The sequence below is a fragment of the Eretmochelys imbricata genome, chromosome 4, assembly GCF_965152235.1.
Source record: "Eretmochelys imbricata isolate rEreImb1 chromosome 4, rEreImb1.hap1, whole genome shotgun sequence".
NCBI lineage: Eukaryota > Metazoa > Chordata > Testudines > Cheloniidae > Eretmochelys > Eretmochelys imbricata.
This window is the reverse complement of record NC_135575.1, coordinates 139984559-140000506: the sequence shown is the minus strand read 5'-3', so window position 1 is coordinate 140000506 and position 15948 is coordinate 139984559.

The window sequence follows — 15948 nt, the reverse complement described above, 5'->3', positions numbered from 1 at the left end:
TTTAAATAGACATTGCTATATGGAAGTCTATGGAGCTCCACTGTTAAGCCCATTAAACAGTGTTGCCGGCTCCTGCGATTTTTATCATGAGTCTTGTGATGCTTTGTGGCTTTTCTTAAAGCCCCTGCTCCTGGAGTCACGGGGTTACAGAAGAATCTCAACTTTTTTTTTTTTTTTTTAAAGTCCGTTTCCAGCTCACTTGGTTGCAGGGAAATGCTTGAAAAAGTGACCCCTAAATGCTCAAAAGCCAGAAGGCAAAGCAAAAGAACCCAACATGCTATTTTAAAATATTATAGTTGGCTTAAAAAAATCTCAGGATTGTTTGGAGCCTGACTCATGGTTTTTTATTTTATTTTATTTTTTGCACGCTTGGCATGGGTGAGACTGTTCATGCCAGTGGAAGATCTGGGATGCAGAATTTTTATGTAGACTAATTATGTTGCTTTCTAAACCAATATAGTTAAAAGTGCTCCAATCCCCTCATGTGGATCCAGTTACACCACTGTAAGGGTGGCTTACCCTGGCACAGCTTATTCCTGTGCATTTGGAAGCACTGTTCTAATGGTATAACGGCCTGCCTGTGAGGGATTGTACTAATTTATCCAGATCAGTGTGAAATAACAATATCTAGATCTAGGCTGTTCTCAGTGGTAGCAGATGACAGAATGACGAGCAATGGTCTCAAGTTGCAGTGGGGGAGGTTTAGGTTGGATGTTAGGAAAAACTTTTTCACTAGGAGGGTGGTGAAGTATTGGAATGCATTACCTAGGGAGGTGGTGGAATCTCCTTCCTTAGAGATTTTTAAGGTCAGGCTTGACAAAGCCCTGGCTGGGATGATTTAGTTGGGGATTGGCCCTGCTTTGAGCAGGGGGTTGGACTAGATGACCTCCTGAGGTCCCTTCCAACCCTGATATTATAGGATTCTAATAACGCTTTTCCATAGTGCTTTTCACCCGTAGGTTCCCCACAAAGGAGGGAGGCATCATTGCCCACATTTTATAGATGGGGAAACTGAGGCACCGGGCAGGCAATGCCTTGCCCAAGGTCAGCCAGTAAATCAGTGGAGGAGCTGGGAATTGGACCCAGGTCTCCCAAGCTATCTTTCAATCTACTGGGCTACACTCTCATCCATAAAGCTCAGCCTTGACATAGTTAAATTGCAACAAAAACTGTGTGTAGACCAGACCTGAGAAAAAACAAGGTTAAAAAAGCAACCAACCAGCAAGTTCCCTGACCATGGCATGACTGTGAAAGGACATGATGCCCCTTGCTACACGAGGTAATAGTAGCAGATGCTAAGCTCTTAAGTACACTTCACAAAACCCACTATGGCCCCTTCACAAAATTGGCCTTTGGAAAACGGTGTGAGAGCAGCTTAAGCTGTTTATATAAAACCACCCCACCAACACGCAATTAAATCCTCCCTGGACCTTGGTCAGGTACCACAGGCAGGAAAATGGCAAGAAATGTCACAGGAAATCACTCTGGTCCTGCAAGAGGAAAGAAATAACCCCAAATCTTTTCAATGAATGCAGATGAAATGGGAGCATTTGCTGAATCCCCCCGCTTGAAGCTCTTAAAGAGGGTCATTGGAATAAGTGGCACTGGTTTCTAAGTGGGGACAGCCAGAGAAATGGGACCCCCGTGCCTCCATCTCTGCCCTGCTGAGGGCTCCACAGCTGGTGGACTACATGGAGAGCTGCTAAGTGCATTGAGAGCAGTCTAGGGACCCTTTCATTTGTAGGTCACCGGCTGGGTCAGCTGTGACCGGGCGGTCGTTACTGTCTGACAGCTGTTTGGTGGCCAGAGTAAATTTAGGGGCTTGTCTGGATTCATGCCCTGCTGGGGGGGGGGGGTGTTAATGTGTCAAAGGCCAACCGGCTGATCAGCATGGGGCAGGGCACAAAGTCAGAGAGCCGGATGCGGTGTGGTGGAGTCCCATGGATTTTGCTGAGTGTGAGGACGCTCAGCTCCCTACAGGCCAAACACATAGTGTTACCAGCTTTGCCCGTTACTTTTGGGTATGCTCATTTATTAGGGTTACTCTTTGGGGGAGGGGTGGTTCTGTATTTCTATCAACCTACTGCTTGCGCCACTTGTGTTCGCATATGGAGCTCTACTTCTCCCTGCTGCAAGCTCCCTCCCAGTGGAGCTATCCTGCAGGACCTAGATTCCCCAGGGCTGGGTTCTTCCAGCCCCAGAATCAGATGAACACACACCCACGTTAACAGAGCGCGTCTGAGAGGACCAAGTTAATCAGCACTCCCAAGCCGACCCCTTATATATCTCTGGACTCGGCAGGCTGGGTCGAGCAGCACTTCCAAGCTGTACCCCTCATATGCCACGGGCACCGGAATAGAGCACGTCTGATCAGACTGGGTCGAGCAGCACTTTCAATCTGCCACCCTCATGTGTCCCAGGTTCAGCACGTCCCTCTCCCCACTTTTATGTTACAATTGTTCTGGTCGAAACCCACTTGATGAACGAAGCACACAGGATTTTTGGGTGCCGCAAGGATCTTTTTAGCATTGGTACAAGGAGCGTTGCTGCAGTGTAAATGAGGAAACCAAAAACCCTCCACGATGGGGCGAGAGAGAGAAAAGCAACCAGTTTAATCATGAAAGTTATTTATTCCCAGGTAATAACCCTAGAGGACCCTAACAAACAAAACTGTGATAATATTAAATCTAACTTACGTTTGATTCCAAAAGTCAGGTTTAGACCACTCTAACTGATCCGACAAGTCAGGGTCGGAAGTCTACACCAAGAGAGAGAGAGCTGGGTTCTCCCCACTCCATGAAGCTTGAATCAATCAGGGGTCCTAGATGGTGATGGTAGCTGAGGGTCCGGAGTGCTGGAGAGAGGCAGAGCCCCCAGCACGGTCAGTCAGGACAAGATGAAGTCCCAATGGAACTGATGCAGATTTTGGATCCAGGCATCAGAACGCTGACTTGAGCATGGCTAGGGGAGAACACTAGATTTGTCTGTGTAAACTGATGGCTCAAGGGAGAATACCAAAGTTGTTTTGTTCAGGCTAGACAATGAGAGCTGACCATTCCTGGCTTTGGGCGGTGTTTCTTGGAGGCAGTTCAAAATACAATTAGAGAGCTTCGCTATTTTGGATACCGGTAAAGGATTTATGACTAGAATTGGTCTGATAACTACTGAGCTGGGTGTGTGCAGGCGTGGGTTCATTAATATCTGGAGCAGAGATTCCCCCATCATGCAGGGCTTCCCTGCTTTTCTGGTCCCAGAGTTCCATGAGGTTCTTGCCTTGGAATCTCTGTTCTCCATTCTGTATAATAATGGAGATGCCTCCTTGTCCCATCTTCGATGCAGATGAGGCTAGGGGAGTTTCCTTAATCCTGTCACCCTTGTCCGGAGGGGTAGAGGTGGGTCTCCCACGGCCTTTTCATGGCTTTTTGTAAGTCTTTCTTCTGATCGGTTTTGGTTCAAGCAGAGGCTGGGGCTGGGGGCGGGGGGAAGGTTTGTCGTGAGTCAGACAGGCTGGGTACTGCGCCCTGGTTCCCCAAGAACACAGAGCTGCTAGGTAACAATGGAAAGAGTCCAGAGAGATGTAGGTACCCTCTCGCCTACCCGCGTAGTCTCTCTGGGGCAGGGTTCAGGGACGAGGGTGGGCAGCACAGAGGAACCTTGCACTGTTGCTGCCTTCACTGTGCCAGCTGAGCAGAGTCACTGAGGCCTCCAGCCAGTGGGTGAGTGGAATGAACAGGCCAACCCCAGCGTGTTGTCTCACCAAAGCTGTTCTTGCATGCATCCTCCCGTTCAAACCTCCTAGCCTTTTTTAGGAGATGACAAAAAGGCACTACTGTCATAGCAAATTGCTGTACAAACTTTGAATAGTATTCACACAATCCCAAGCAGGATCAAAGTTTGTCTGTCCTTGTCATGCTCTAGCACGTCATGTATGGCTTTCACCGGGTCTGGTTTCAGTTGTATGCCATTCCAAGGGATGTCCTAGATAAGTCATGGAGTCATTTCAGAATTGACATTTCTTCTCGCTGATGCTAAGTCCGTGTTGTCGAAGTTCTTCTAGAACCTTTTATAGGATGACATCGAGTTCAGATTCATCTTTGCCATACACTAGAATGTCATCTTGAAAGCAAGTAACACCCAGGCCTCACTTTCTGGAATACAGGCACTGTAGATGCTAACCCAAACACGATCTGTTTGAATTGAAACAAACCTTCTGGAGTGATGACAGCTGTGTACTTGCAGGATTCTTCCATTAAGGGACTCTGGTGGTAAGTGGAGGATAAATCAAGGGTCGGACATGTAAGCAGGGTCTGAATGAGCCTCCCCTGACATCTAGTGATGACCTGGGGAAAAAGACTTCAGGATGTGTTTGCACAGACCCACCTACACTGCGTAGGTGTGCAGCAGATGGAGCTGCTTTGCCACAATGATCAACATTGGCTGGTTTGGGGTTACAAATCACTATAGTCTTCGAATGCAGAGGTAATGAAATGTTGTTATCCTCACTGTACGAGTAAAGGGCTCCTTCAAGGTGAGCAGCATTTCATTGAGGTAAGGTAGAGGATGACAATTTACCACAATGTTGGAGTTTAGATCTCTCCAATCCACACACATGCAGATGGCTGTATTATGCTTCCTGGCAAGAACAATCCGAGAGGCCCGTTCTGATGACTCAAGCCGTTCAATGAAAACCGCTTGCATAGTTTCAGAATCTCCTCCTTGAGGGGCTGATTCTGTGCAGTTGGGACATTTTGCTCTTTATGCCATACAGGGTCCTGAACTGTTTTTAGCGGATGTTGTGCCCTGAACCTTTTATACAACGCCTTTAGGTATCGGTGAAAACATCTGGAAAGTCAGAGAATTCCTGATGGTAGCCTATCCTCCGTTTGCAGGGCAAGTTCTGTACTATTCGGATCTAATGTTATCTGAAGATCCCTGTGGAGGTTCCATCCCAAACTAGAAACTCCTTCTTGGGCTACATAGATTTCCGCCCACCCCCCTTGGGCATTATGACCTTTGTACTCGAGGGTAGCTGTAAAGTAGCCATTGATGGGGATAGAAGATTCGCTATCCTCTCTTGGGTATGTATCTGGAGGAGGCAACTTGTGTTGGGAGCTGGCAAACAACACACTGTTAAGTTGGTTGGGAATTATAGCATAAGCCAAACCAAAATCCACCAACATCCTCATCTCCTGGCCATTGACTTGCACTTGGCAATGTGAGGTGGTGTGGTGGTCTCCTATCCCATTCTGTTCACCATCGTCCTCACCTGTGAGAACTCCAGACACCTTGATGGCAGACTTACAGGCTTTAGCAAAATGTCCTTTTTTTGTGTGTGTGGCTCTTCTTGCACGCTGATTTCTTGGCAGGACGCTCTTGAAAGTCTACTTTCTGTCTACATCTAGCATCGGTAGCAATGTGGTGTGTGGGAGGGAAAGGTACCATGCATGTAGACTTAAGAGCTTTATGGGTTGCAATCTCGTTTTGGACTGCATTAACCTCTGCAGGGTGGGAGACCTCTGGTGGTGTGGAAAGTGACTTAGTACAGTAGATGGCGCTTCCCGCTTGTGCAGTTTCTATGGAGCTCTCCAAGGTAAGGCCTTTATCATGACAAGTCGTGGTGGAATCCCGGCTGTGCCAGGCAAAGTAATCCGGGGTGGCGGGGGAGCTCTTGTTGTTAATCAGCCGACAGTGAGCGAAGCAGGCAGAAACCGGGGTGGGGTGGGCTGGGATGCTGCTGGAGGTCTGGGTGTATTGCTGCTGCAGCAGTCCCTGACGTCCCCCGGCATTGGTTCGTGGCTCCCGTCAGATCCCTTGGAATTCCGCAATGGTCTCTTTCCCAATAGTGCTGCTTGTCGGCCCTGTACTAATGGCTGGGTGCAGTCTGCCCTTTGCAGGGCAGGATTAGAGAGGATGAGTCAGGTTCGAGGCCTTGATGCTTCAAGGCACCTATGGCCTGGGCCCAGAGTATCTAAAGGATTCTCAAGCTGGGGGATGAGGCCCGTGGTCAATAACTCCACTCCTCAGGCACCATGGGACTTTCTACCATAGGCGTATCGCTCATCAGGGCAGGGAACACAGCTTTCTCGGGGGCTGGTCTGAGACTGTGAACCGACCTCCCCCAGGAACAGAGGCCCATCCCAAACCTTGCCACCGTCAGCTCTAAGTGCCAGGCTCCAACCTGCCTTCCCTGACACAAACACAGAGCAACATCCACATTAAAACCCAAACCAAACTAAAACACTCCACGGCACACACCATTCTCCCTCTGGGGAGGGGACAGGAGCGAACGACACACAACAGATGTGTGTCTCCTGTCACTGTTCTACAGAAGACTGTCAGCAGCCGCTCTTCGCTCTTTCTCCCCCCTGGCCCCACTGGTCATCTTTTCTCAAGACTAAGTGATGTTCTGGCATCACGTAGAGTGTGGAAAAAAGCCCAGGAGAATTCTCCCGGCCCAGGCCCAGCAGAGGCCTAGTGTGCTGAAATCACGGCCCTCTGCGCCGACCAGTACTGTCTCATGGTTTCCTTGTGCTCGCCCCGTCGGTCTGTCTGGAGCCCTCTGTTGTCCCTTGGCTTATGCTTAGGTTGTAACCCCTTTGGGGCAGAGACTGAGTGATGAGGTATGCCGAACCCACGCTGAGTCAGCGTGGCTTAGTGAGCTGCGTAGGCCCACTCAGCCCTGCTCTGCCACGCTGGCATTCGCTGTCGGGCAAGGAAAGGGCGGGTAAAAGTGGTGGTGGACAGCTTGGTGGCTGGCTGACCAGGGAGGAGAACAGACCTCCTAGCCATTGCTCCTTGAGGAAAAGGACCAGCCCAGAACCACTGCCCGAGGACTGGCATAGGACTATTGAGCCCTGCCTGGCATAGGACTATTGAGTTTGTTTCCACGGTATGCATCCTATGAAGTGAGCTGTAGCTCACGAAAGCTCATGCTCAAATAAATTGGTTAGTCTCTAAGGTGCCACAAGTGCTCCTTTTCTTTTTGCGAATACAGACTAACACGGCTGTTACTCTGAAACCTGAGTTTGTTTGGGGGACTATTTTTCTTTGCTTTTTTATAAAAGGCCTATTGGCCCAGGCTGGACTACCTGGGTGAAGCCTGAAGGGCCTGCCAAGCCTGTTGCCGGGAAGCCCTGCCCAAGAGGGGTGTGGGCACTGCCTCAGTAAACTCTGTGGATTTCTTGCCCCCTACTCACGCCTAGCCTGTGTTGTTTCTGGGACCCGGAAGCATGTGCAGTCACAGACTGGCTTTGTACAGCGCCAAGCACAGGGGGCCTGGTCCATGACAGATAATTAATAATAATCAACCTTATGCTTTCCCCTTTGCAAGCGCTGGTGTAGCAGGCAGGTCGGGGTGGGGCTTGCGCAGGAGATGGGGGAGGAGCTGGACCCGTAGTGCTATAACAATTCCGGATTGCATTGCAGGCTCCAGGATGGGCTTCTGTACCATAGAGCCTTTGGGAGCTGCTCGAAACTACACTGAGGGGTTTTTTTTTGGGTCCTTGGAGTAACTAAGATTCAGGCCCAGAGAGTCCCTGGCACCATTCACCACTGCCCTGCCTCTGCATATCCCTCTACACCAGGGTATTGTGAGTGACAGTCTTGCGCTGCTGTTGTAAATGACGGCAGGAGGTTTGGGCCCCAGGTACTGGACAACACTGAATTGAGCCCCTCGGTCTGTGTCTCTCTCACCATTCCAGTGTATTAAAAAAAATCTCCAGCAGCAGCTCAATCCCTTCCCCAGTTCTTGGGCTCTGGCTCTGAGTGGCTAACTCACGCTGACAACTATTGTCAGGTCTTATTACGATGATGATCAAGACTTTATCAGGCAAATTTAGTGTGGACAAGGCTGCCCTCAGGTTATTTTAAGTGACCCCCATCTCCAATGCAGACATATTTACAGCAGAGAGGAGCCACAATTTTTCAGCCTAGCCACTGGGGTTTAGGCTACCAGCTGCTAATCCGGTCCTTGCAAAGAACCCTCCCTCTGCGTTTGAACCATGTTCTGCTTCTCAGTGCTGTGCTGATTATTGCATTTCCTTACAGCATGTTTCAGCACTTAGTCCATTGCCTCTTTTCTCAGCAGGCTCTGTCCTGCTCCGTCACATTCAGAGAAATATAAACCTCTCCCCTGTCCTGGCGAGGGTTGGTGTCTGATCAATAACACCATCTTTCTTCACTGAATGTTAAAGGCATCAGGCCAGACCATCAGCTGGTGTACGTCAGCCTAGCTCCACTGATTCAACAGAGTGACACTGACTTACACCAGTTAAGGATCTAGCCCATTCCCTCGTCCCACTTTGTACAGTCAGACATTCATTTACCAGCAGTGAAAGTGCGGAATTTCAAAACGTTCGGGGCGGGTTATTTTGTTGTTGTTGTTGCTGTTTTCATAGGGGCTTCGCAGGAAAATGAAACCGCTGTAAATTGTGACATGCACTTCTGCCCTCTCCTGGAGAGAAGGAGAACTCCTCACCAGCCAGAGATGCTATACTACTGACAGCTGATGAAGACTCTCCCGTTGATCTGGTGGCTGGGGTGACCTCTGGCTGTGAAGTTTGGAGTGGCTGTGGTACGTAGGATAGCGATGACTGCAAGTTGGAGACTGCTGTACCCAATCTGCAGCTGGTTGGTCTAGAGGATGGATTGCTTCCACCCTTTCTGATTTTATTTCCTGGGTCGCGGCAGCAATCTTCGGTAGCTTGGCTTCTGGGAAAGAAGGTAGGGGGTGAAGCAGGACAGTGGGGTGGGAGGAGGTATTGTTTCATATTCTCTGTGTATATATAAAGTCTGCTGCAGTTTCCACGGTATGCATCTGATGAAGTGAGCTGTGGCTCACGAAAGCTCATGCTCAAATAAATTGGTTAGTCTCTAAGGTGCCACAAGTACTCCTTTTCTTTTTGCGAATACAGACTAACACGGCTGTTACTCTAAAAGCTGTGTGACCGTCTCCCCCTTCTTTATGCTGTGTAATAACTTGTGGGGGAATGTAGCGCTCTCAAAAAGTGAGGGGCTGGTGCAAAGCCCATTCAAGCCAATAGGACCCTCAGTTAACTTCATTGGGCTTTGGATCAGACCTTAGTTAGAGCCAGGTAGGGACCGAGCAATCTTCCCTCACATATAACGTAACAATCCTGTCTTATAGCAACCCTTATAACTGGATCCTAGGCCCAGCCATAATGCTCTGAATACACCTTAATCCCAACCCAGTGTACAGCATCCCCAAGGGTTAAGTTCTAGGTCTAGCTCCCCACAGCTCTGCCAATGCACCTCCTTCTTCACCTGTGAAACCTTCTGCCATTCCAGTCCTGATCACTCACCCTACTCCCAGCTCAGACAGGACTGGGTTAAAGAAGAGCTGGGGCTCAGGCACCCCTGTCCTGCCATGAATGCCAGATGGGAGGGGCCTGAAAAGGGAGGATCCCAGCTCAGATTGGGGCAGCCCTGGGAGGTAGACAGATCTCTTCTCCTCAGCCCCCAGAGAGGAGCACAGGGCAAGGCAAGACTGCCTGAGGACTCCTGTGGACACTGTGTAGCAGTATGGCTGGCTGGAGGCCCCCTTGCAGGAGGGAAAAGCTTTTTGCCAGTCTCTGGTTCTATTAGTTTGGTTTTCTTTCCTTTGCCTCATTGGGAACTGGGACCAGGAGAGGAAGGCAGACTGACCCCCACCCACCCAGAATCCCTCAAGCCACTCCAGGGTAGCGCACCTGAGGACATTAAGTTGGCCTACGGCTTGCCAGACATTTCCAGAAGGGAGATGGGGCTGGTGACCTATCCAGACTAGTCAGGAGTTGTGGCTTTCCTTTGAGACAGATGAGGGCTGGGGAAAAGCCCTAGAGAGAGGCCCTAGAGGAAGTAGTCTGGGGAAGAAACAAGAAGTCTGAAGAGAGAGAACATACCCACTTGCTGCAGGGTCCCTGGGCTGGAAACCAGGGTAGAGGGAAGGATTGGGTTCCCCTAAGGGCCCACCAAGGATAGTGTGGTGAAGACTCTGGACGAGGTCCAGAAATGCTATGGAATCCAGAGTCAGGCTGGAGAGTTTGTGGGACCACTGTTGAGCCACACTCTGGCTCACACCAGAAGAGGTGGGACTGACTGTGACCTGGCCAGAGGGCTGAGTCACAAGATGGAGGTGAGCACCAGCAGATCTGAATGACCAATCCGCAGGGCAAAGGAGAGGAAAACCACGCAATGCCACACCCGGCCAGAAGGGGGCACACCAGCTGGTGAGTTGCTTGGATGAATGGGAGGAGGAAAGAAAAGAAGGAGTTAAGGGTATGTCTACACTACGAAATTAGGTCGAATTTATAGACGTTGGCTTTGTAGAAAGTGTTTTTATACAGTAGAGCATTTGTGTGGAGACACACACAATGGAAGTGCATGTAGTCAGCGGGGTGTGTCCACAGTACCGAGGCAACCGTCAACTTCCGGAGCATTGCACTGTGGGTAGCTATCCCACAGTTCCCGCAGTCTCCGCCGCCCGTTTGAATTCTGGGTAGAAATCCCAGTTCCTGATGGGACTGGACATTGTCGCGGGTGGTTCTGGGTACATGTCATCAGGTCCCTGTTCCCTCCCTCCCTCCCTCCTTGAAAGCAAGGGCAGACAATCGTTTTGCGCCTTTTTTCTTGAGTTACCTGTGCAGACGCCATACCACGGCAAGCATGGAGCCCGCTCAGCTAACCGTCACCCTATGTCTCCTGGGTGCTGGCAGATGTGGTACTGCATTTCTACACAGCAGCAGTTTATTGCCTTTTGGCAGCAGACAGTGCAGTATGACTGGTAGCCGTCGTCGACGTAGTCCTGGGTGTTCTTTTAACCGGGCACCTGGGCAAACATGGGAGTGACTCAGTCAGGTCATTTCCCTTGTTTCGTCTCGTGGCGATTGAGTCCTACCGACAGTGCACTGTCTTTTAACCTGCAGCCAGCAGAAGATGATGGCTAGTTATCATACTGTACCGTCTTCTGCCGAGCACCCAGGAGATGACGATGGCTAGCGGTCGTACTGCAGTCTGCTCCTAGCAAGATGTATAAAGATAGATGAAGTGGCTCAAAACAAGAAATAGACCAGATTTGTTTTGTATTCATTTTCTCCTCCATCCGTGAAATCAACAGACTGCTAAACCCAGTTTTGAGTTCTATCCTTGAGGGGGCCATTCAGTTTCTCGCAAAGCCACCCCCTTTGTTGATTTTAATTCCCTGTAAGCCATGTCGTCAGTCGCCCCTCCCTCCGTCAGGGCAACAGCAGACAATCGTTCCGCGCCTTTTATCTGTGCAGACGCCATACCACGGCAAGCATGGAGCCTGCTCAGATCACTTTGGCAATTAGGAGCACATTAAACACCACACGCATTATCCAGCAGTATATGCAGCACCAGAACCTGGCAAAGCGATACCGGGTGAGTAGGCGATGTCAGCGCGCTGACGAGAGTGATGAGGACATGGACAAAGACTTCTCTCAAAGCAGGGGCCCTGGCAATGTGGACATCATGGTGCTAATGGGGCAGGCTCATGCGGTGGAACGCCGATTCTGGGCCCGGGAAACAAGCACAGGCTGGTGGGACCGCATAGTGTTGCAGGTCTGGGATGATTCCCAGTGGCGTAAGGGCACTTTCATGGAACTTTGTGACTTGCTTTCCCCTGCCCTGAGGTGCAAGAATACCAAGATGAGAGCAGCCCTCAAGTTGAGAAGCGAGTGGCAATAGCCCTGTGGAAGCTTGCAACACCACACAGCTACCGGTCAGTCGGGAATCAATTTGGAGTGGGCAAATCTACTGCGGGGGCTGCTGTGATGCAAGTAGCCAACGCAATCAAAGATCTGCTGAAATCAAGGGTAGTGACCCTGGGCAATGTGCAGGTCACAGTGGATGGCTTTGCTGCAATGGGATTCCCTAACTGTGGTGAGGCCATAGACGGAACCCATATCCCTATCTTGGCACCGGAGCACCAAGCCAATGAGTACATAAACCGCAAGGGGTACTTTTCAATAGTGCTGCAAGCACTGGTGGATCACAAGGGACATTTCACCAACATCAACGTGGGATGGCCGGGAAAGGTACACAATGCTCGCATCTTCAGGAACTCTGGTCTGTTTCAAAAGCTGCAGGAAGGGACTTTATTTCCAGACCAGAAAATAACTGTTGGGGATGTTGAAATGCCTATAGTTATCCTTGGGGACCCAGCCTACCCCTGAATGCCATGGCTCATGAAGCCATACACAGGCAGCCTGGACAGTAGTCAAGAGCTGCTCAACTACAGGCTGAGCAAGTGCAGAATGGTGGTAGAATGTGCATTTGGACGTTTAAAAGCATGCTGGCGCAGTTTACTGACTCGCTTAGACCTCAGCGAAACCAATCTTCCCACTGTTATTACTGCTTGCTATGTGCTCCACAATATCTGTGCGAGTAAGGGGGAGACATTTATGGTGGGGTGGGAGGTTGAGGCAAATTGCCTGGCTGCTGGTTACGCACAGCCAGACACCAGGGCAGTTAGAAGAGTGCAGGAGGGCATGGTGCACATCTGAGAAACTTTGAAAACCAGTTTCATGACTGGCCAGTCATGAGTGTGAAAGTTCTGTTTGTTTCTCCTTGATGTAAACTCCCCGCCCCTTGGTTCACTCTACTTCCCTGTAAGCTAACCACCCTCCCCTCCTCCCTTCGATCACTGCTTGCAGAGGCAATAAAGTCATTGGCGCTTCACATTCATGCATTCTTTATTAATTCATCACACAAATAGGGGGATAACTACCAAGGTAGCCCAGGAAGGGTGGTGGAGGAGAGAAGCACCAGGAGGGGTGGTGGTGGAGGAGGGAAGGACAAGGCCACACAGCACTTTAAAAGTTTAAAACTTATTGAATGCCAGCCTTCTGTTGCTTGGGCAATCCTCTGGGGTGGAGTGGCTGGGTGGCCAGAGGCCCCCACTGTGTTCTTGGGCATCTAGGTGAGGACGCTATGGAACTTGGGGAGGACGGCGGTTGGTTACGCAGGGGCTGTAGAGGCAGTCTGTGCTCCTGCTGCCTTTCCTGCAGCTCAACCATACGCTGGAGCATATTAGTTTGATCCTCCAGCAGCCTCAGCATTGAATCCTGTCTCCTCTCATCACTCTGCCACCACCTTTCAGCTTCAGCCCTCTCTTCAGCCCACCACCTCTCCTCCCGGTCATTTTGTACTTTCCTGCACTCTGACATTGTCTTCCTCCACGCATTCGTCTGTGCTCTGTCAGTGTGGGAGGACAGCATAAGCGCAGAACATTTCATTGCAAGTGTGGGTTTTTTTTTTTTTTTCACCTTCTAATCTTTGCTAGCCTCTGGGAAGGAGAAGATCCTTGAAACATATGCAGCTTGTGGAGAGGAAAAAAAAGGGACAGTGGTATTTAAAAAGACACATTTTATAGAACAATGAGTACACTCTTTCAAGGTAAACCTTGCTGTTAACATTACATACATAGCACATGTGCTTTCATTCCAAGGTCGCATTTTGCCTCCCCCCAGTGCGTGGCTAGCCCCTCCACCCTCTCCCCTCCCCGTGGTTAACAATGGGGAACGTTTCTGTTCAGTCACAAGCAAACAACTCAGCAGGAACGGGCGCCTCTGCATGTCCCCTTAAGAAAAACACCCTATTTCAACCAGGTGATCATGAATGATATCACTCTCCTGAGGATAACACAGAGAGATAAAGAATGGATGTAGTTTGAATGCCAGCAAACATACACTGCAATGCTTTGTTCTACAATGATTCCTGAGTACGTGCTACTGGTCTGGAGTGGTAAAGTGTCCTACCCTGGTGGATGGAATAAGGCTGCCCTCCCCAGAAACCTTTTGCAAAGGTTTTGGGAGTATATCCAGGAGAGCCGCGAATGCCAGGGCAAATTAATCATTAAACATGCTTGCTTTTAAACTATGTATAGTATTTTAAAAGGTACGCTCACCAGAGGTCCCTTCTCTGCCTGGCGGGTCCAGGAGGCAGCCTTGGGTAGGTTCAGGGTGTACTGGCTCCAGGTCCAGGGTGAGAAACCGTTCCTGGCTGTCGGGAAAACCAGTTTCTCCGCTTGCTTGCTGTGAGCTATCTACAACCTCATCATCTTCCTCGTCCCCCAAACCTGCTTCTATGTTGCCTCCATCTCCATTGAAGGAGTCAAACAACACTGGGGTAGTGGTGGCTGAACCCCCTAAAATGGCATGCAGCTCATCATAAAAGCGGCATGTTTGGGGCTCTGACTCAGAGCGGCCGTTCGCCCCTCTGGTTTTCTGGTAGGCTTGCCTCAGCTCCTTAAGTTTCACATGGCACTGCTTTGGATCCCTGTTATGGCCTCTGTCCTTCATGCCCTGGGAGATTTTGACAAAGGTTTTGGCATTTAGAAAACTGGAATGTAGTTCTGATAGCACGGATTCCTCTCCCCACACAGCGATCAGATCCCGTACCTCCCGTTCAGTCCATGCTGGAGCTCTTTTGCGATTCTGGGACTCCGTCGTAGTCACCTCTGCTGATGAGCTCTGCATGGTCACCTGCAGCTTGCCATGCTGGCCAAACAGGAAATTGAAATTCAAACGTTCGTGGGCCTTTTCCTGTCTACCTGGCCAGTGCATCTGAGTTGAGAGCGCTGTCCAGAGCGGTCACAATGGAGCACTCTGGGATAGCTCCTGGAGGCCAATACCATCTAATTGCGTCCACAGTACCCAAATTCGACCCAGCAGGGCTGATTTCAGCGCTAATCCCCTTGTCGGGGGTAGAGTAAGGAAATCGATTTTAAGAGACCTTTAAGTCGGGGAAAAAAAGGGCTTCGTCGTGTGGATGGGTGCAGGGTTAAATCGATTTAATGCTGCTAAATTCAACCTCAACTCCTAGTGTAGACCAGGGCTAAGTCTGCAGCTGAGCTGAGTGAGGACGGTTGTGGTATTGTGGCTAAGCCACTAGATTGGGTCTTGGGTTCTGGGTTAAATTCCAGGCCATCCTTCCCAGGCCAGCTGTCCATTGCCTTACCCTGGGCATAGTCCTTGCCACCAGTCCAAAGTGGGAGTCAACCATCCCCATTCTGGTCTGGCAGTGCTTTGCACTGGGGTCACTGATTACACCAGGGGCAGAGCAGTGGAATAGCTGGTCCCTGGGGTGACCTGAACAAGTCTTCCTTTGTCTGTCTGGCTGCTTTAGATCGGAAGATCTGCAGAGCAGGCACTGTGTATGGCCAGCACTTAGCGCAATTGGGCCTACAGTCTGCTCGAGCACTTATACTACAGCGAGCAGGGTTAATGTCTATGGGTGCTACTGTAATACAAATTATAATAAGAATGAGGAGGCCCACAAAGGTGTTTTGAATGCAGGTATTCCAGGGTGAAAGTCTAGGGTGCTTAGCCCACTGGGTCAGAGCAGTCCCTCCTCTGCTGGAAACCTCAGCTGTGCATAGCACCATTGTCCCCTGCCCCCTGGAACAAGAACTAGTCAACCCAGAGCTGTTTGTGTTCCACAAGCAGCTATTTGCCATCGGACTGTCTTGACTTCATCGCAGTTGAGGGCTTATTGAAAATCCCTCGTCACCAAGAAAGCCAGACTGAGCAACAGCAGCTGGGGGTTCGTTCTGGGCACCCACTTCTTATTGATCATTGAAATCCTCAGCCTGGAGAAGGGCAGGGGGATTGTGTCTGAATCTTGGTTTCAGGGGCAAGTTCTGTGTTTCTTGGCATGTGGCCGTCTGGGAGAGTTACATTGGCTTTTCTTCTCCAGCGCCCTGGGTACCAAGCATTGCACTCCTATGAAGCAGAGAGCTGGAAATCTCTGTGCAGACAGATTAGAGGACATTCGTTCATGCTGAAATCTCTCCTGCCTCTTAACTTTGCAACATACTGCAAAGATCAGAGGACAGGCGCCGTCGGGTACCGACCGTACAGGAGAGAAGTCTCTAAAAAGGAGTTACAAAAGCTTGTGATGAAGAACTGAACACCTGTTTATAACATGAAT